The following is a 19,884-nucleotide window of genomic DNA, read 5'->3' as shown; positions in this document are numbered from 1 at the left end:
TAAACTACATCTGTGTGTGTACCAACCGCAAGTTGCACAACCTTAACTGATCCTCTCAAGCTCGTGTAGGGTGACTACTCGATGGCGTACACAAATGGTAAGTAAGTCCATATGCTTAGGTGCATCCGATGACAAAGCTGCTTCTCCTTGTGAGTAATCTGCACGGTACGCTCAAAGGCGCCATCCCGACATGAATGTCCTTCGTCGCCTGGATTAACACATCTGGGAAACCGGTGATGATATTAACATCTTTGGGAAACCGGTGGTCATCGTCCACAAGTAATGAACGGAGGTCGCACAGGACTGCACCTACTCCACAAGCAGAGGACGCGTCTCTTGAAACCGTTCACCAATCACCTCGCCGAAGTACCCGTGATATTGCAAGGAAGCTCCAGATATCTCAAGGACTGTTTGTTGAAGTGTTGCACGACGAATACCTGCATGTATGTCATTAGACATTAACTCAACACCAGTGGCCAAAAGACCACATTCGACGAGTGCAGTTTTATGAATGGCTTTTGCACCAAGTAGAAGATAATGAACATTTCGCAAATAAAGTGATATGTACTAACGAATCTAGCTTCATTCGTGAAGGCATTTTCAACTTCTACAACAGCTATTATTGGTCGGATCAGCTTTCAGTCACACTCTGGCATAAATCTGTGGGATGGAGTCGCGGGAGGATTGCTTTTTGGCCCTTCCCTATTACCGGACAAGTTGAAAGCGCTCCTGTATCAAATGGCTCTAAGCACTATGGGACTTAACATCTGTGGTCATCAGTCCCCTAGAATTTAGAACTACTTAAACCTAACTGATCTAAGGACATCACACACATCCATGCCCGAGGCAGGATTCGAACCTGCGACCGTAGCGGTCACGCGGTCCCAGACGGAAGCACCTAGAACCGCACGGCCACACCGGCCGGCGCTCCTGTATCGTACGTTTCTTTGCAATACTTTGCCTGACGCATTAGAAAACGTTCCATTTGATGTTCGGTGCCAGCTGTGGTTTCAGCATGATGGAGCACCGCCACACACTGGAATGAATATGCGGAACTATTTTAATGCAGCGTTTCCAGGGAAATCTATTATTATGGCCATTTATTGGTATCCATAATGACCACCACTCAAAACACATACGATGGGTAATAGGGGTGTAAAGGATTCAGACAGGTTGTAATACTAAGGTTATTCTCTTTTATTTCTTCGAGCTATACCTGTCATTGGAGAAAAGAGAACCACTTGTATGAATATCAAGAGCTCAGATGGCAACCCAGTTCTAAGCAAAGAAGGGAAGGCAGAAAGGTGGAAGGAGTATATAGAGGGTTTATACAAGGGCGATGTACTTGAGGACAGTATTATGGAAATGGAAGAGGATGTAGATGAAGATGAAATGGGAGATAAGATACTGCGTGAAGAGTTTGACAGAGCACTGAAAGACCTAAGTCGAAACAAGGCCCCGGGAGTAGACAACATTCCATTAGAACTACTGATGGCCTTGGGAGAGCCAGCCATGACAAAACTCTACCATCTGGTGAGCAAGATGTATGAGACAGGCGAAATACCCACAGACTTCAAGAAGAATATAATAATTCCAATACCAAAGAAAGCAGGTGTTGACAGATGTGAGAATTACCGAACTATCAGTTTAATAAGTCACAGCTGCAAAATAGTAACGCGAATTCTTTACAGACGAATGGAAAAACTGGTAGAAGCGGGCCTCGGGGAAGATCAGTTTGGATTCCGTAGAAATGTTGGAACACGTGAGGCAATACTAACCTTACGACTTATCTTAGAAGAAAGATTAAGAAAAGGCAAACCTACGTTTCTAGCATTTGTAGACTTAGAGAAAGCTTTTGACAACGTTAACTGGAATACTCTCTTTCAAATTCTGAAGGTGGCAGGGGTAAAATACAGGGAGCGAAAGGCTATTTACAATTTGTACAGAAACCAGATGGCAGTTATAAGAGTCGAGGATCATGAAAGGGAAGCAGTGGTTGGGAAAGGAGTGAGACAGGGTTGTAGCCTGTCCCCGATGTTATTCAATCTGTATACTGAGCAAGCAGTAAAGGAAACAAAAGAAAAATTTGGAGTAGGTATTAAAATTCATGGAGAAGAAGTAAAAACTTTGAGGTTCGCCGATGACATTGTAATTCTGTCAGAGACAGCAAAGGACTTGGAAGAGCAGTTGAACGGAATGGACAGTGTCTTGAAAGGAGGATATAAGATGAACATCAACAAAAGCAAAACGAGGATAATGGAATGTAGTCAAATTAAATCGGGTGATGCTGAGGGGATTAGATTAGGAAATGAGACACTTAAAGTAGTAAAGGAGTTTTGCTATTTAGAGAGTAAAATAACTGATGATGGTCGAAGTAGAGAGGATATAAAATGTAGACTGTCAATGGCAAGGAAATCATTTCTGAAGAAGAGAAATTTGTTAACATCGAGTATAGATTTAAGTGTCAGGAAGTCGTTTCTGAAAGTATTTGTATGGAGTGTAGCCATGTATGGAAGTGAAACATGGACGATAACCAGTTTGGACAAGAAGAGAATAGAAGCTTTCGAAATGTGGTGCTACAGAAGAATGCTGAAGATAAGGTGGGTGGATCACGTAACTAATGAGGAGGTATTGAATAGGATTGGGGAGAAGAGAAGTTTGTGGCTCAACTTGACTAGAAGAAGGGATCGGTTGGTAGGACATGTTTTGAGGCATCAAGGGATCACAAATTTAGCGTTGGAGGGCAGCGTGGAGGGTAAAAATCGTAGAGGGAGACCAAGAGATCAATACACTAAGCAGATTCAGAAGGATGTAGGTTGCAGTAGGTACTGGGAGATGAAGAAGCTTGCACAGGATAGAGTAGCATGGAGAGCTGCATCAAACCAGTCTCAGGACTGAAGACCACAACAACAACAACAACATGCCTGTCATATTGACGCTACTTGATAAATGTGTGATACCATCTGTTATCTGCTTTTTTAACTCGTTTATGTACCAAATAAAATTTGTAAACTGTGATATTCAGATTTTGTTTAATTTGTATACATACGAAAAATTTGTCATTTTATCCCAGAAGACTGTTGTATTTCAAAATATTTATGAGCAACGTTTATTTTGCAAGTGATCAGTAGGAGACTATAGCACTTTTGAAAGAATTTTGTGTTGCGTGACGCCCACGCTGCAGTATGAAAGTGGTTAGCAGGGAATGCGAACAGACGTGTGACGGAGTGCTGAGGACTTTCTAAATGGGCCACATCCCGAGGACCATACTTGCGGAGAAGATGCTAGTAGCATTACTCGAGGGATTGCAATACGAGAAGCAAGTTTGAAATTGCTTATCGACGAAACTGAAGGCGCTGGAAACATCTTTCTGCGTGTCAACAGCTACAGTAACGTGCTGAAGAACTACTGTACCTCAGTTAGTCCCCACTAAGTATTTTAGATTGGTCGCTGAGTACCTCATACATTTAAATTGAGAATATAATGTTTGAAGTGAACTTAAACCGCGTTTTTGTTCGCCTAAAATACTTTATCCCGAATTAATATTTGTTGTATCCTGAATTATAATCACATGCATGATCAATTGTTGTATCCGCTTACATAATTACTGCGATAAAATTATAAAAAAGCTGTGGTGCGATTCATCTGGCTACTTGTATAGTGAATTTGCGATTTTTCTCCAGTACATTACACATATACAGATGGAATTGCTCCTAATTATTTAGTACGATCGCGAACATATGAATGTCTAGCGTCTGTGGTGATTTGAATGTAAAAGGGAATGTGGTTTTCTGCTACATTTCATATTCTGTGAGACTGGTGCGTTATGAGTAAATCAGCTTTTCCATCACTTGTGGTCATTTAAATTACATTTTCTGAAAAGCGTAATACAAAATTTGTTTGCTTCCTTGTTACATACACTGAGGTGAGAGAAGTCATGGGACACCTAATATCACGTCGGACTTGATTTTACCTGGCGTAGTGCAGCAACTCGACGTGGAATGGTCTTTCAAATCCCCTGCAGAAATTCTGGCCATACTGCCTCTATAGCCGTCGATAATTGGGAAAGTGTTGGCGGTGCAGAACTTTGTGCACGAACTGACCTCTCGGTTGTGCTCGAAGGGATTCATGTCGGGCGGTCCGGGGGTCAACTCGTTTGCTCGAACTGTTCAGAATGTTGTTCAGATCAGTTGCGAACAGTTGTGGTCCGGTGAAATGGCGCATTGTCATCCATAAAAATTCCATCGTTCTCATTTTTTTACAGAAAACTTACTGCTCCTCCCGAGGAGAAGAACGTTCGGCACAGATGAATTTGATCTCCGATGGTGCTGCCGCCAGCAGTACCTTCCATATCTGTTCTACATCTACAGGAAGATTCCTTGAGGGGTAAATGTATCAACGGTAGGTAAGTGATTTTTGTCCGGGAACGTCCGAGTCAAATTTAAAACTGAAAATTGTTCTGGTACTTCCTATAGTAGAATATACGCACCGCCACTGCTGCTAGGATTGTAGAAGAGGCGACTTCCATAGGTGGTAGCATAGACGAAAACAAGAAACAAGTATTTAGAGAACTTCGAATAGCTTAAGAGCTATGAGCAACTGTTCATCTTCGACAGTGTGAAACATCACTTCTGTTGGAAAAAGCACCTATAACTCTGAAACGTCCCCTTTTGAACAATTATACAAGACTGTGCTTGAACTGACACACAATATTTTTAGCGCAACGCAATCTGACTTTCAATAATCGCTACAAAAGAATGGCCCTGACTAACATTAACCTATACCTTTCACAAATCACTTACCTCACAAAAATATTCGTTACTCGAACTACTGCAATACAGCAAGCGCCACTACTGCCAGCTAAATAAAAGATTGAAACTACGGAAGGCACTAACTACTGATAGGCATAGTTAGTAAATGAAAGATTTTGATAGAGAACAAACAATGTATTTACCTTAATAGTCATCAAAAGTCATAATATATATATACCGAGCGAGGTGGCGCAGTGGTTAGACACTGGACTCGCATTCGGGAGGACGACGGTTCAATACCGCGTCCGGCCATCCTGATTTAGGTTTTCCGTGATTTCCCTAAATCGCTCCAGGCAAATTCCGGGATGGTTCCTTTCAAAGGGCACGGCCGACTTCCTTCCCCGTCCTTCCCTAATTCGATGAGACCGATGACCTCGCTGTCTGGTCTCCTTCCCCAAAACAACCAACCAGCCATAATATATATAGGAGTTCATAACATCCATTCTTACAAATATCAGAACTCCGCCATTTCTCTCCCCACATCCACCACTGCTGGCGGCTCACCTCCAACTGTGCAACGCTACGCGCTGTTCACATCCAGCTGCCGCTGCCCAACACTACAATGGCAGACAACAATGCAAACTAGCCACAGACTGCACACAGCACAGCCAGTGATTTTCATACAGAGCGTTATGTAACGTTGCCAATAAGAAAACATAAACAGCCTACTTACAACTCTTTATGCAACTTAGAGGCTTTTTTTACAGGACATTTGTTTCTTGTTTCGATCCATACTACCACGTCTGAAAGTTTCCGTCGCTACATTCTCAGCAACAACAGTACCGGTACGTGTAGTGCGCTCTCAAGGTGTCAGACAGAACCCTGCTTGTAATTTTCGGCGCTGTCGTTTCCTGACTAGCGTCCCTTACCTCAGACTGATACATTTACCATTCGCCACGAACCCTGAAACTTTGTATCGTCATCACGGAGTCACCATCTGTACCTACACAGCAAGCCACCTGACGGTACGTGGCAGAAGGTAGACTGCTTATGATACCCATATAATTTCGCCATTCCCCGTTCCATTGGCGAGTGTTTCTTCAGACGAGTAACTGACGGGAAGCTCTAACTACCACGATATTCTCGTCGCAATAATTTCGTGAGATCCATACTGCAAGGAGTAATATGTTGTCCCCCTTTCACTGCAACGTACGCTCTCAGTAACTGTATACCTGTTAGTGATGCAAATTATTACTCTTGTAGCGTCTGCCACACAAGCTTTGTCAGTCATCTCCGTAACGCAATCACGCTAACTAAAGGAAGCCGAAAAGAAACGCGCCGGTCTTTGTTGGCTGTTTACCTTTTGTATCAATCCAATCTGGTTAAGGTCCCAGACCGTTGAGAAACGCTCAAGAGGTAGCAGTAAATCGGTATTTGTACACCACTTCTTCGTGGTTGACTTTCTTTCCTAAAGAATACCACGGCAGTATTTTGCAGGTCGTAAAATTTGCTCGATCACCTTGTGTTTATTCTACCAAGAATGGCTACAGTTTGTTTGTTCTCAAGCGTGCCCCCCAGGCAAGTAGAAATCAGTGCGTTCTATGAAGCAGAAGATGCGACGTATAGGAGGAGGCGTCGATAAAACTGAGGACGTTTCCGTAGATGTAGCGCCATTAGGCTTGATGCTAGCTTCATCTGTTTCCTCCGGTGCCCCTTACGTGGCAGCAAATCAGGTTTCGGTGATTTGGTAGGACAGAGGGGAGACTGTTTGCTACCTCCCTTTTTTTATGGTGCACTATTACGTTTTGGTTGGCATTTATTCGTCGTTATGATCCACATTCATCCCGGAAATCGACGGCGTGGGGAGTTCCGCAGCCTTCACGACTTATTTACTTTCAATGACACTGTTATTCTTCTTCTGATACACATTTATTACAGAGGTGTTGAAATAGTAATACTGCTCCGCTCATTCCGAAAGACCATAATAGCTCTTTTCTACAATTCAAATAAATAGTTTCTCTTGACTGATGACAGCAGTAACTGAAATGAATATTGACAGGTCGTCAGTTGGTTGTTACATTCACTTTTTCATGGTGGTATACGTTATGAAGTACATTGCTTAGAAGTCACATGAGTTAGGCGACCATAATTATGCGCCTCTGAAGCACACATTATGTTTGTTATATTGTATAACACGGAGCGACAAGCTATGCCAGCTTCATTGTGAACATTGTACTGTATGTCATTTACGACATGGTTCAACGAATAAAATTCTTTATATACGTCTAGAGGACATGCTTAAACCTATGCGACAGTGTTTAAGACAATGGACTCCCGCTCCGAATGAGACGCGTTAAAATTTCTGACCGGACTCATTTACCTCTCTGATATTACTCCTGAACGCCTTTAGGTTGAAGCCAGCCTGATTTCTTCAACAAGACCTCACAAGAAACTGAATTCGTATTGATTTTCTTGCACACATAAACCTAGTTAATTTAAGTAATCTGGAAATAACAGATACGATAATAATCATCACATAATCACATTATTTAGAATTTGTTTAAAATTTCCACAGTTTCCAGATGCATTCAAAGGTGAAACTCTTGTAGATACAATAAAAATCAATACATGTTACCGCAAAGTACTAAATACATATAATTAACCAAGTTAAACTGTTATATACTCAGGTTATTATCTGGGTAGGACCAAACTGAAAAACTATGGAGACGCATTTTGTTTTAGTCTTCAGCAATGACATGCTCATAGTAGTATATGTGGTACAAAAGGACGTGGGATTTCTTGGTGGGAACTGGCAGTGGTAATTTCCCCACGTGCATTGGGAATGGTTTACGAGAAAAGTCTAATGGCTCTATGCTGATCACTCTAGAGACACATTTCATGGAATCTTCATAATTATCGTGATCCGAGAATCTCCTTGCTACTGAAACTCTTTCCCACTACTGTGATTTTGTGACATATCATTCCTGGCCAGTCACAATGGATCGTCCCGGTGTTTATAGTGGACGTCAGAGCTGTTTTCTGATAACCAGTGGAAGAGGTGCTTTGTGCAAAGTGCAGTTGAAGCATCACACTTTACGTAGTCTAATTTTTTGTAGTCGAAGCCCGCAATGCTGGCAGAAGAGCTTTCCTTTTGAAAGCAAGCGTTTTACAGCACCTGTTGGGAACAAACTTGCAAGATCTCCAAGATGGAAGCAGCACTTTTCAAGGGGAGTGGTTTTAGGGAGGCAGGAACAAACAAATGAGACTGCTGACAGAAATGCCAGAATATTTTAACACTACGGAGACGCTAGAAAATGCTCTTGAAACAATGATTCGATCGGCAGCTCTCCTTGGTTTTGGAGTCACATGCTCTGTGGAGCAGACGTGTTAATTAGAGATTATTACTGATTTATGGGTTCAGAGATCTGGTGATCCACCTTGAGTCTTGAAGTATTTCTTCATCCATTAAATTTTAACTGTTTTGTTTTGTTATTTGGTGGAGCTTATCGACGGAAATAACTGCGGACTTTCTTCGAATTTTGAACTATTAACTTATAAGTACTATCTCGTTTTGTTGTTTGGTGGAGATTTCGACGGAAGTAGCTAGGAACAGTCTGAAAGCGGTGTATGAACTGCAAGTGATGTACATTTTTCAGTCCATTGGTGGGACATCAGAATTTAGTGATAGTTGAATATTGGTTTAGGAGTAGCGATAAGTCAAACCGTGTTACTCAGGTAAAGTCAGACTGGCTAAGACTGGTTTCTATAGCGTAGCGAGGCAGACAGTTTTTCTGGGTCTAGCAGTTCTAGTAAATATAAGGGATAATGCTTTGCGTAATTTCTCTCGTGGGCGTCAAACTGCTGAAGGTGCGATTCCAATGCGGCAGCAGTGGCGTTGCAAGCCGAAAGGCTAACCGTTTGACTATCGAATGGCACTCCTTGAATGTAAGCGAATGCAACCGTTCGCAAGACTTTGTCCGTACTCGCGCGCCGGCAGACACACCAAAGCGGAGTAAAACTTCACTGCTCTGCCCAGCGGACAAATTGCGCGCCGTTTTGCAGTCTCCGCCGTCGCGCCACTACAGACGCGCAGTTCGAAATGGCAGCATTCAGCTACATTCCAGTAGTGGCAATGGATAGGCAGACAGTAAGCCACTCGGCATGTGTCGCCACAGAAGTCATATTCGAATGACACCTTAAGAATGCTAGGATTTTGGCCAAGATTGCGAGTGAGAATTCGAGCGACGTTCCTACCTCTCCGAGGACAAGATGAATCAGTCTCACACATCAGCTTGGTACCAAACTCTTGTGTATAGAAAATCATGCCTGAAAGTTGTTACATTTCTCTCTCTAATTTCAAAATATAAACTGCCTGACAAACAAGGGAAGCGCCCAGAAGCGGTGGAGGGAACGAAATGAGACTTCACGCTTTGAGAGCGTACGGGATTATTTCAGTAAACTATAAAATTGAATCACATTTATAAAGAACTTGCCAGAATGATCCCACCCATCAGTATCACGGAGCACTCCCTCTGGCCTGGATACCTACACTGATTCGGTTGGGAAGGGTGTGGTAAGGCCGTTGTATCCTCTTCAGTGGCAAGGTGCTCCTTGGTATCCTGGCTTTCCTGGCTTACTGCCGCTGGGACAGAGTTGATGACCCGAGCTGCTGCCACACTATTCCATCGGAGATAAATGTAGAGATCTTGCTGGCTACCGGAGTACTTCAACATCAAGCAGACAGATCATAGAGGTACGTGTCATATATGGAAGAGCGTTCACCGGTGGTGCGAGAGGTAATACTTGAGGACACAGGAATTCCTTGACGTGCCGGTTTGCTTCAGAGCTCCCTCAGTCACCACCAGCCATGACCCGATGTCATATCTGATGATTTCCTACATCCTGTCGCCACGCTGTCACAGCACTGCTCCAAATACAGAGGTTTGTGTTGTGGCGTTAACTGCAGCCTCCGCATGACACGATAATTTCCTAGACTAGATGGTGCAAGTATTCGACCAGTGGTTTGGAGTTATAGCTCGGAGATATTTCTGAGAGGTATAGAGCACTTGCACATGTCACAACTGTTGTCCCGACCAGTGCATTTACAAGGAAAGAGATTGAACAAAATTTAATCATGTTTCCAATCACAGACTGGTATGGCTTACGTTATCAGGGGTACCCAGAGCACATGAAGACTCTTATAATCATTAAGTAATGATGAAGAATAGACTGAGGTGTAAGAGAACCGTACGGAAGAATCAGTGTGGAAGGAAATGGAGTGTTGAGGTACTTAGGAATGATGAGACTCGTTTGGACAGTCAGACATAGTTAAAGGGAGGAAAACTCGGAGTAGATATTGAGTAACCGAAGAAATGCTTCAACTGATCGACAAAAGGAGGAAGCAAAGAGCTGTAAGTTAAATACAGAAATACGGCAGTACAAATCACGTAGGAATAAAATAAATGGGAAGTGCAGGGAAATTAAGGTAAAGTCGCTGAAGGAAAAATGTGAAACAATCGAAAGGGAATGATCATTGGAAGGATAGACTCAGCTTACAGAAGAGTGAAAACAACCTTCGATAATATTAAAAACAAGCGTGGTAACATAAAGAGTGCAATGTCAATTCCACTGTTAAACGCGGAGGAAAGATCGTATAGGTCGAAAAGCACACAACAGTTCTTTATCAGGGGGACACATTAGGGATCCAGTATTAGACTCAGAATTTAAAAGAAATCGAATAAAGCAGAAGGGAAGGACAGCATTCCGTCTGAATTTCGTAAATCGTTAGAAGAAATGGCAACCAAACGACTGTTGACGTTGGTGTGTATAATCTGTGAAACTGTCGACGTACCAAACCTTACAGAGAAAATGTAATCAAGAAATTTCCGAAGATGGCAAGGGTCGATAGATGCAAAAACTATAGCACAATCAGCTTCACATGTCATGCATCCAAGCTGCTGGCAAGAATAATATTTAGAAGAATGGATAACAAATTTGAGGATCTGTTATATGACGATCAGTTCAAATTTTCGAAACGTAAAGGCACCAGAAAGTGTGTTCTGACTGGCGCCTGATAATGGAAGCAAGACTGATGATAAATAAAGATACGCTCAAATGATTTATCGAACTAGATAAAAGTGCTTAACAGTGTGAAAAGGAGCAAGAAATTTGAAATTCTGAGAAAAATAGGAGTGAACTTTGGGGAAAGAAGAGTGATATACAGTATGTGGAAAAGCAAGAGGAAACAATAAGACTGAAGGACCAAGAATAAAGTGCTCGGATTGAAAAGTTGTAAGGCAGGGATGCAGTCTTTCGCACCTGCTGTTGAATCTACACAGCGAGGGAACAATAACGAAAATAAAAGAAAGTTTCGAGAGTGGATTAAAAGTTATGGTGTTAGGATGTCAATGATAAGACTCGCTAACGGTTCCGCTATCCTGCCTGAAGGTGAAAATAATTACAGGATTTGTTAATTGGAATGAACAGTCTAATGAGTACAGAATATGGATTGAGAGTAAAGAGAAGAATTCTGCTACTTTAGAATCAAGGTAACCGATGAGGACGAAGCAAGAAGGATATAAGAAGCACACTAACGCAGGCAAAGAGGGCATTACTGGCCAAGAGCAGTCTCCTGGTATCTAACATACAACTTAATTTGAGAGAGAAATTAATGAGAATATAGCCATACGTTTGAAAACACAGCATTGTATGGTACCGAGTCATCAACAGTGGGAAAATAGGAACAGAAGAGAATCGAAGCGTTTGAGATGTGGTGCCAAAGAATAATGTTGAAAATTAGGTGGACTGATAAGATAAGGAATGGTAAGGTTTTCCACAGAATCTGTGAAGAAGGGGATATACGGAAAACACTGACAAGACGGTAGTGGAACACAGAGATCGCATACAAAACTTAGCACGTACGGTGCAAGTGCTGCTCTGCGATGGAGAGGTTGTCACAGGAGAGTAATTCGTGGCGCGCAGCATCAAAGCAGTCAGAACAATAATGACTAAAGAAGAAAAAAGTGGTTGTGGAGACGATATTCACGACTTCAGAGAATACAACACAAACGATTAGCCGCGCTCGAAATACGTGTAGTGTTGCATGTGTATGGGTTGTATAATGGTCGCCTAGTCGTCGATATTGCTATAATCGCACTATTTCACTCCCATTTACGGAGCTTGTTAGCACTTGATGTTACGTTGGTGCCATTAAAATGCATTGTGGTAATCGCTGCTGCTTGCTGGATCGCTGCTGTGTCTCGATGCTGATGCTGGCTCTAAATCTGGTTGTCTAAGGGTAAAAAGATGAGGTCCCGTTTTTTTATGTGCTTTTGATGATAAATAACGAGCGAAACCAACAAATATTTAAACTTCAAATATTTAGTACTCTGGTGGCCATCTTAATTCCACTGTCCACCAAAGACAATGACACAACACAACACAAGGTAGCACTTCTTTTACATGTTCTTTGCAATGTTTATCCACCTTGAACAATAACACACATGCACTTTACCAAATTGACATTCAGACTCCGCTCCCGACCCATCTTGCTGCTTGTATTTATAACCTTGTCAAAGAACTACTAAAAAGAGATATAGTATATAAGTCACATGTACATCTGTTATCGTAATTTGTGCAGAAAAGTTATTAATTTATATCGAGTGACATAATTTAACAGGTTATTAAAGTGACAGACAGATTTGTTGACTTGACAGAATAATTCTTTGTTACAAAAAGCCCTTTTTTAGAAGTTTGTCAATTGACTTCTCTAATTTGCATAAATGAGTAATAATATGAATTATTAAGAATTACATTGGTTTTCGTCTAAAATAGGAGAGTTTACGTGAATACTGAGTGAAAACGGTCCTAGTGAACAAATAGGTTTCACTGGGTGATTTTTTTTTTTAAGGAGATCCAAACTACGTAAGTTGGCCACTATTTTTCGTACTTCATATTAATTACTTAAGTTGAACTTAGTGTTTTTACATGATGACATTTGCTGTATCAGTGATCAAGTGATATTAACTTTTGTGTGGGTCAGTTATTCAGTATAATTTGGTGGGTTGACTGTTTATGGAGACATGTTATGCAATCATTGTTAACATACAGAATAACTTTTCTATAATCATAAATACTCGTTAAACTGGTTGACTTTGGAGGGTATCGCATACTTCGGTAAAGTAAAGCCTTTAATAGGTTCCGTTACAGTTGGCAGTACGAACTATACCGAGGTCCACCAGGGACTCCAGCTACCAACCCATGGGCATCTCGTGTGCGGATAGCGATTGGTCGATGCCTCATTAAATACTGAAGCACTGAGCTACAGTGGACAGTGTTCTTCGGCGCGCCGAGTCGTGTACATTCTCCAGTTACAGCCGAGTCTACGTGCAGTGCTCGTCCATCGTCTCGAAGTCCTGGGCTACGTAGGCATCGTAGGCTGACTCTGTAGGTAAGTGTCACTGAGAGGCGTAGTGACGCGAGTGAAATATTTTAGAGAACTGGTTCAAAATGTGTCTGAAATCTTAACTGGGACTTAACTGCTAAGGTCATCAGTCCCTAAGCTTACACTCTACTTATCTAAATTATCCTAAGGACAAACACACACACCCATGCCCGAGGGAGGACTCGAACCTCCGCCAGGACCAGCCGAGAGAACTTGTAACAATTTCAGATGTCTAACTGTGCTGGACATTTCACAAGAAGAAGTATAATATGAGTTGAGTATTTCTTCATATTTAATAACGACCATTTTATTAACAAATGTTGGGAATCTTTCTGATTGAAGATAGTCTACGACGTGCTCCTGCCTTTCCAACAAATTGGCGCAGTCGGCAGTGATCATGGGTGCAGTGGTGACAGTTACGGGTTGCTTGGGAAAAGTAATCAGACTGACCACAATGCAAATGATCTGACGACGCTGTGCCGCTCCATTTGTGTAGTCGGTTGTGATCATCCCTTCCAGATACTCAGTCCAAGTTTCTGCTCCGCACAGTCATCAAGTGGTTTTTGACAGCGCCATCAGTGAAGCAGTGTTTATGTTACATTTCCTGAAAATAAAACATCGAAATATATGTCACCAAGTTTTTGTTAAACTTGAGGAATCCGCCATTGTGACTTTTAAGAATTTGAAACAGGCCTATGGGCAACATTACTTATCAAGAGTACAAGTTTTTGCCTGGCGCAAATCATTTTAAGAAGGCCGAGAACACGTTAAAGATGAAAATTGCTCAGCGAGACCTTCAACTGCAAAAAAACGAAAACCTCGAACGTGTGTATGCTCTTGTGAGATCAGATCGACATTTAACAATAAGCATGATGGGTGACCTTTTAAACACTTTCGCCATACATCAATTTTTGACCAAAGTCTAGCACGTGCGAAAAGTTTGAACACAATGATAGCGCAAAACATCACAGTTGAGTAGAAGGGCAATAGAATAACCGGGTGCGTTGATTTTCTTGAGACGATTGCCAGTGACCACGAACAGTTCATCTGTGTTATCACAGGCGACGAATCCTGGATTTTTGAGTACGATCGTCTGCAGCTCGTGGTCGTGCGGTAGCGTTCTCGCTTCCCACGCCCGGGTTCCCGGTTTCGATTCCCGGCGGAGTCAGGGATTTTCTCTGCCTCGTGATGACTGGGTGTTGTGTGATGTCCTTAGGTTAGTTAGGTTTAAGTAGTTCTAAGTTCTCGGGGACTGATGACCATAGATGTTAAGTCCAATAGAGCTCAGAGCCATTTGAACCATTTTGAGTACGATCCTGAGACAAAGCGACAAAATTATGAGTGGCAGACTGACCGAAAAACCTCGAATGAGGAAATAAAATTGGAAATTTGTGGTAAGGTCTTATGGGACCAAACTGCTGAGGTCATCACACCTAAGCTTCCACACTACTTAATCTAAGTTAAGCTAACTTAAGCTAAGGACGACACAACACACACCCATGCCCGAGGGAGGACTCGAACCTGCCGGCCGTTGTAGCCGAGCGGTTCTAGGCGCTTCAGCCTGGAACCGCGCTACCGCTACGGTCGCAGGTTCGAATCCTGCCTCGGGCATGGATGTGTGTGATGTCCTTAGGTTAGTTCGGTTTAAGTTGTTCTATGTTCTAGGGGAGTGATGACCTTAGATGTTAAGTCCCATAGTGCTCAGAGCCATTTGAACCATTTGACTCGAACCTCCGACGGGGGGAGCCGCGTGGTCCGTGACAGGACGCCCAAGACCATGCGGGTACCCCGCACGGCTGCAAATCAAAGATCAAAACAATACTGCTTTGGTTTTTTGACAGTAGGGATATCGTGCATAAAGAACTTGTTCCTCCAGGACAGACTTCATAAAACGTTTTTTTACAATGGCGTCCTTGAAAGGCTTACGAAAAAGGTGAATCGAGTGAGACCGGACATTGTAGACAAGTGGATGTTGCATCATGACTTACATAACGGTTTTTTACCTCAAAATCGTGCCTGTGGTTCCGCACCCCCTATTCACCTGATCTGAGGCCTCCTGACTTTTCCAAAAATTTGAAAAGTCTTAAAAGGACATTTTGCAACTCTACAGAATATTTAAAAAAATGTGACCGACATGTTAACGGCCCTACCAGTTGAAGCGTTTCATGGCTGCTGCCAAGAACAGGAACGAATTTGACGGGGACTATATTGTTTTTTGAAAAAATAAAAAAATGGTAGATAAAACATCAGTCTCATTACTTTTCTTACAGACTTGTAACTGAAAAGACATTTTTATTAATAAGCCAATTTATGCATTAAAATCAATTTCCCCCAGCCAGCTGAAATTACCGAGAACTCATCTGAGTAGAGGACGATTGAGTAATGGGGACAGAGCAGTTTTCATGACAATCCAACATTTAATTCATAAAATACGCCAGACGCGGAAAATCGGCAGAAATTCTGGGGCCGTTACTTTCAAATTCAAGATACAGCAATACTGGTCTACAGGAACAACGACGCCCGTGACGGGAGAAATGGCTCCACCACGGTGTCACCAACCTTAGTTCCGGAAGGCCGAAATGCCCCTTCGGTCGAAAGCAGTATAAGCTGTTGGCACTGTTACCCCCAGTCAGCTTGGCTACAGGGACTGTGTTTTTATCGGAGCGACACACTGCTGTGCTGCGTCTGAGGTTACAAAACTACTCAGTCACGTTTCGGTTTATTTCTTAGTCGCTTTCATTTCATGGCTAGCAGTAGTGTGGCAATTGCTGCCGTTTCTCGATACGTGTGATGGTTGGTTGATTCGGGGCAGGGGACCAAATAGCGAGGCCATCGGTCCCATTGGATTAGGGAAGGATGGGGAATGAAGTCGGTTGTGTCCTTTCAAAGGAACCACCCCTGTACTTGCCTGAAGCGATTTAGGGAAATCACAGAAAACCTAAATCAGGTTGGCCGGACGTGGGTTTGAACCGTCGTCCTCCCGAAAGCGAGTACAGTGTAATAACCACTGCGTCACCTAGCTCGGTATGTGTGCTGCCTTCCATCATCTTGAAATCAACCATGTGTACGTTAAGTCAGCTTCTAACGGCTCTATCTCTGTCTCTTTATTGATTATTCGAGTCATTCGAATAAGTGTGAACCTAATACTGCCGCTAGGGACCAAGTACAGTGACCTCTCTCTCCGGCTAATAGTTCCTTAATGACAATTTGCGCATACAGTGACAATAATCAAGGTTACCCAAGCAAGTTAGAACTGTGTAACTAACAGAGATGAGTAATTTAAATAGATAAACGATCGCCTGGTGGAATGGTTTTAATGATATCGCTTTGCTACGAAAAAGTAAGTAATAGTAATTACTTCAGTCTTAACACGGTGCCTACCCTGCTCACTGCTGAAACAGTTTCTGTGTGCCTAGAGCGTTACCTAAGTTAACATTAAACAGAATTTGGTATTCGAAGATGCAATAACACTTTGAACTACAGCCGTTACTAAGCCATATTATTTTCTACCTGCTTATTCTTATTCCACATTAGAAATGTTTGTGGTAGCGCATTATGCACGCGTAAAACAGAAGCTGGTAGCCTACTTACCATTAGTCAACCCACCTGAAAGTTTAGTGTGCTTGAAATGTTGCGGAACCTTGGTTTAGAAAAATTGTTAATCCTGACAGAATCGAATGCGTTCTGTATACTTTAACGGTACAGCAGCAAAGGTAATCCATTGTTTAACAAAATTTATTTTTCTGTAGAACAAACAAAAGTTCTTGCTCACTTAATTGTATTCAAAACCTACACATTGAATGTATCTGTGCATTGTAAACGATGCATACTGTAAAGTAGGATTTACAACATAGTATTCGTTATATCATATTCTGAAGAAATATACTTACATGCATTTCCAAGAATCTATGGAAAGTTAGCTCTGTTATTTATATTAAATTATTTCATGTGGCTTAATTGCAATGCATTTCAGTAACTCTGTTATTTATATTAAATAATTTCATGTGGCTTAATTGCAATGCATTTCAGTATTGTCACCTATAATTTATCTTGGAAGCAGCACATACAGAACTTTTCTTTTACCATTTAGTTTAACAATGTAAGAACTGTAAAACTACCATGGGCTTTGTAAAAAGGGTAAAATCCTTAAATCTTAAAGCTATGTGCACCTAAATATAGTGTATTTCAAGTAGTTTCGCATGTAGAGTAATTTAATGCACTGGCTACCTGAATATAATCCATCTGCACTGAACCAGGTACTTCTCTAGTTGAGTGATTGAAAACCACCCTTACCATTGCACTGTACAACATGAAGCTTTTGAATGCTTAACTCGGTTCCAAACAAATATTAAGGAATCGCTTAGTTAATGGTGTGTTTTGCTTCCCTGCTGTGAAGTAGCATTAATAGTCACTTATATAATAGGATCGGTTATCCACAGTATATTACATAAACAATGAAATATATGAGGAAGGAATAACTATAAAGAACACGAAGTTTGTACTTTACTGAATTTTAAACACTTTAACACAAGAGAATAATCTGCACTTATAACAAAGATTAATTGATATTGTGCATAAATTTTGCACTGGATGGGCGAGGCGAGGTCTAAGAATTCGGCGCTCTTTCATTAGCTCTGATGAATCTGGTTCCAATTTGTGCAAATCACGTAGCCTACTAACTGCACATGCGTCTACTCTGGGTATCACGTTACATGCAATTCCTTTACCAAACGTTGTACGTGATGTATCGTCGGCATTAGGCTGATAATTCTATTTTAGAGCAATGCATGTTGGAATCCACCCCATCCTAACTAATTCAATCTATTGTCCACATTAAAGATCTGAGAGGAGCGAAGATTACAATAAACTTTAAAGTTTACTTAGCTTGTCATGCTGAGATGGTTCCAGTTCTTCTTGTCTAGGGGTCTGATTCTTGAAGCAGAAAATCTCACATTTTAGGTCCTCACTATTGGACTGAACTAAATAAATTTGAAGCTTGTTGTTGCAGAATTCTTATTTTTACGTAAATACTCGTATATTTTCTGACATTTTAGTATATCATACAGTGTTTTGATTTTTCACATTACCAAAGCCGAAATTACATTGTTCGCACAAAAATACAAAATTACGTCCTATCACATCAGAGGCATGATTACGACTCTTACACTCTGCGGAGATAACATCATTCCAAAAGGGGTACAATTTTTCTTAATAAATGAATTCCTACTAGTTTTAGTTACATTATTAATTTCGATTATTATTTCTTAAATGAAACCGGAAATTAATGTAGTAAACATTACATTATTGCGTAATGAATAACAGAAATTTTAAGTGTGCAAATGATTCGTCATTTCAAATGTCTCTAAAAAAGAAATAATTTTAACTGTGCATTCAGAAATAGTACTTATCGTTTATAACATCTAAATTAAAATATTTTATAAAGTAATTCCTTTTCATACATTTTAGTTTGAAGTATAACACACTGCCTATAAAAATTATATGAAATTTTTCAGAAAAGCAACTGAGATAATATGACCTGTCTAAAATTTGCAAAATAATACTGGTTTCGATATCTACTGTTGAGGAAATGTAATTCAAAAAGTGATGTCCCGTTACGACCTCCACTTTTCGTACTCTCTGATATTCTCCTCGTCCCATATCCCCGAAAAATCACATCCTTGTACAGCACACAAGACGATGTCCAATCGCTCACCACGAACAGCTTCTTAGCAACAATTTTACACACTGAGCACTGTTCATTATTTTTCCATGGTCGTACGACATTTTACAATGTGCTGACGGATTTATCAGGAGAAACAGTTAACGCAGGGCATTGTTCATCCTGGTACTGACTGTGCACAGTTCTGCTTGCTGCTACCGACAATCTGTCCATCTACCAATTGACTAATACACTGTCGTTCGGCGGTAGTGGTTACTTTCTGCCAGCTTCCAAAACACTGGTACATCCAATCCAAAGGTAAACTTTAACTCTACTTGGGGTGAAATTTTATACGATACTTTATAACATCGGTTAAGTAACTCTACTGTTACGAATATATATGAAATAAAAAGTAAAAGAAACTGACAGTGTAATCATCGGATGAGTTAAAATTAAAATTACTTTAAAGACGTTTAATGAAATATTTTACGCAAATCTAGAAATAACATAACGAATACTATTGTATGTTGTATGTTAGTATCGATACGTTACAAGCTCTAGTCAAGACGTATCACTGTAGGAAGCTCGTGGCAACTTCGTCCGTTATTATGATGATGATGCGCGGATTTGAATCGAGAGCAACCAGCATTACGATTCCACTGATGTTACAGCAGGAAGCTTTGTCGAGCTGTCATTGTCTGTGTGCTCTAATCATGTGGCTCGTCGTAGCTAAGTGGTCTAGTTCGTGAGTCTCAGTTGCCAAACTTTGTCTCAGATTTTACGGTTATCACTATCTCTAGGGGCTGGATCAGATATATTTGCTTCCAGTTTGATTCTGTATCCTTATCCAGCTTATGTACAGGTATCTTGATGTGCAGCAAGCAGGTGATTCGCCACGCCACATAGCCAAGACCCCATTCTCGGTGGCAAGGCTACCTCGCATTTAGGTTTTTCCTTTTTTAACGTTTTTTTTTTTTTTTAAAGACCAGTTTAATCGAAAATTGCCTGTCACTGGTCAGTAGTTTCTGCCT

The sequence above is a fragment of the Schistocerca nitens genome, chromosome 8 (assembly GCF_023898315.1).
Source record: "Schistocerca nitens isolate TAMUIC-IGC-003100 chromosome 8, iqSchNite1.1, whole genome shotgun sequence".
In the NCBI taxonomy this organism is placed as follows: domain Eukaryota; kingdom Metazoa; phylum Arthropoda; class Insecta; order Orthoptera; family Acrididae; genus Schistocerca; species Schistocerca nitens.
This window is presented reverse-complemented; position numbering follows the sequence as displayed.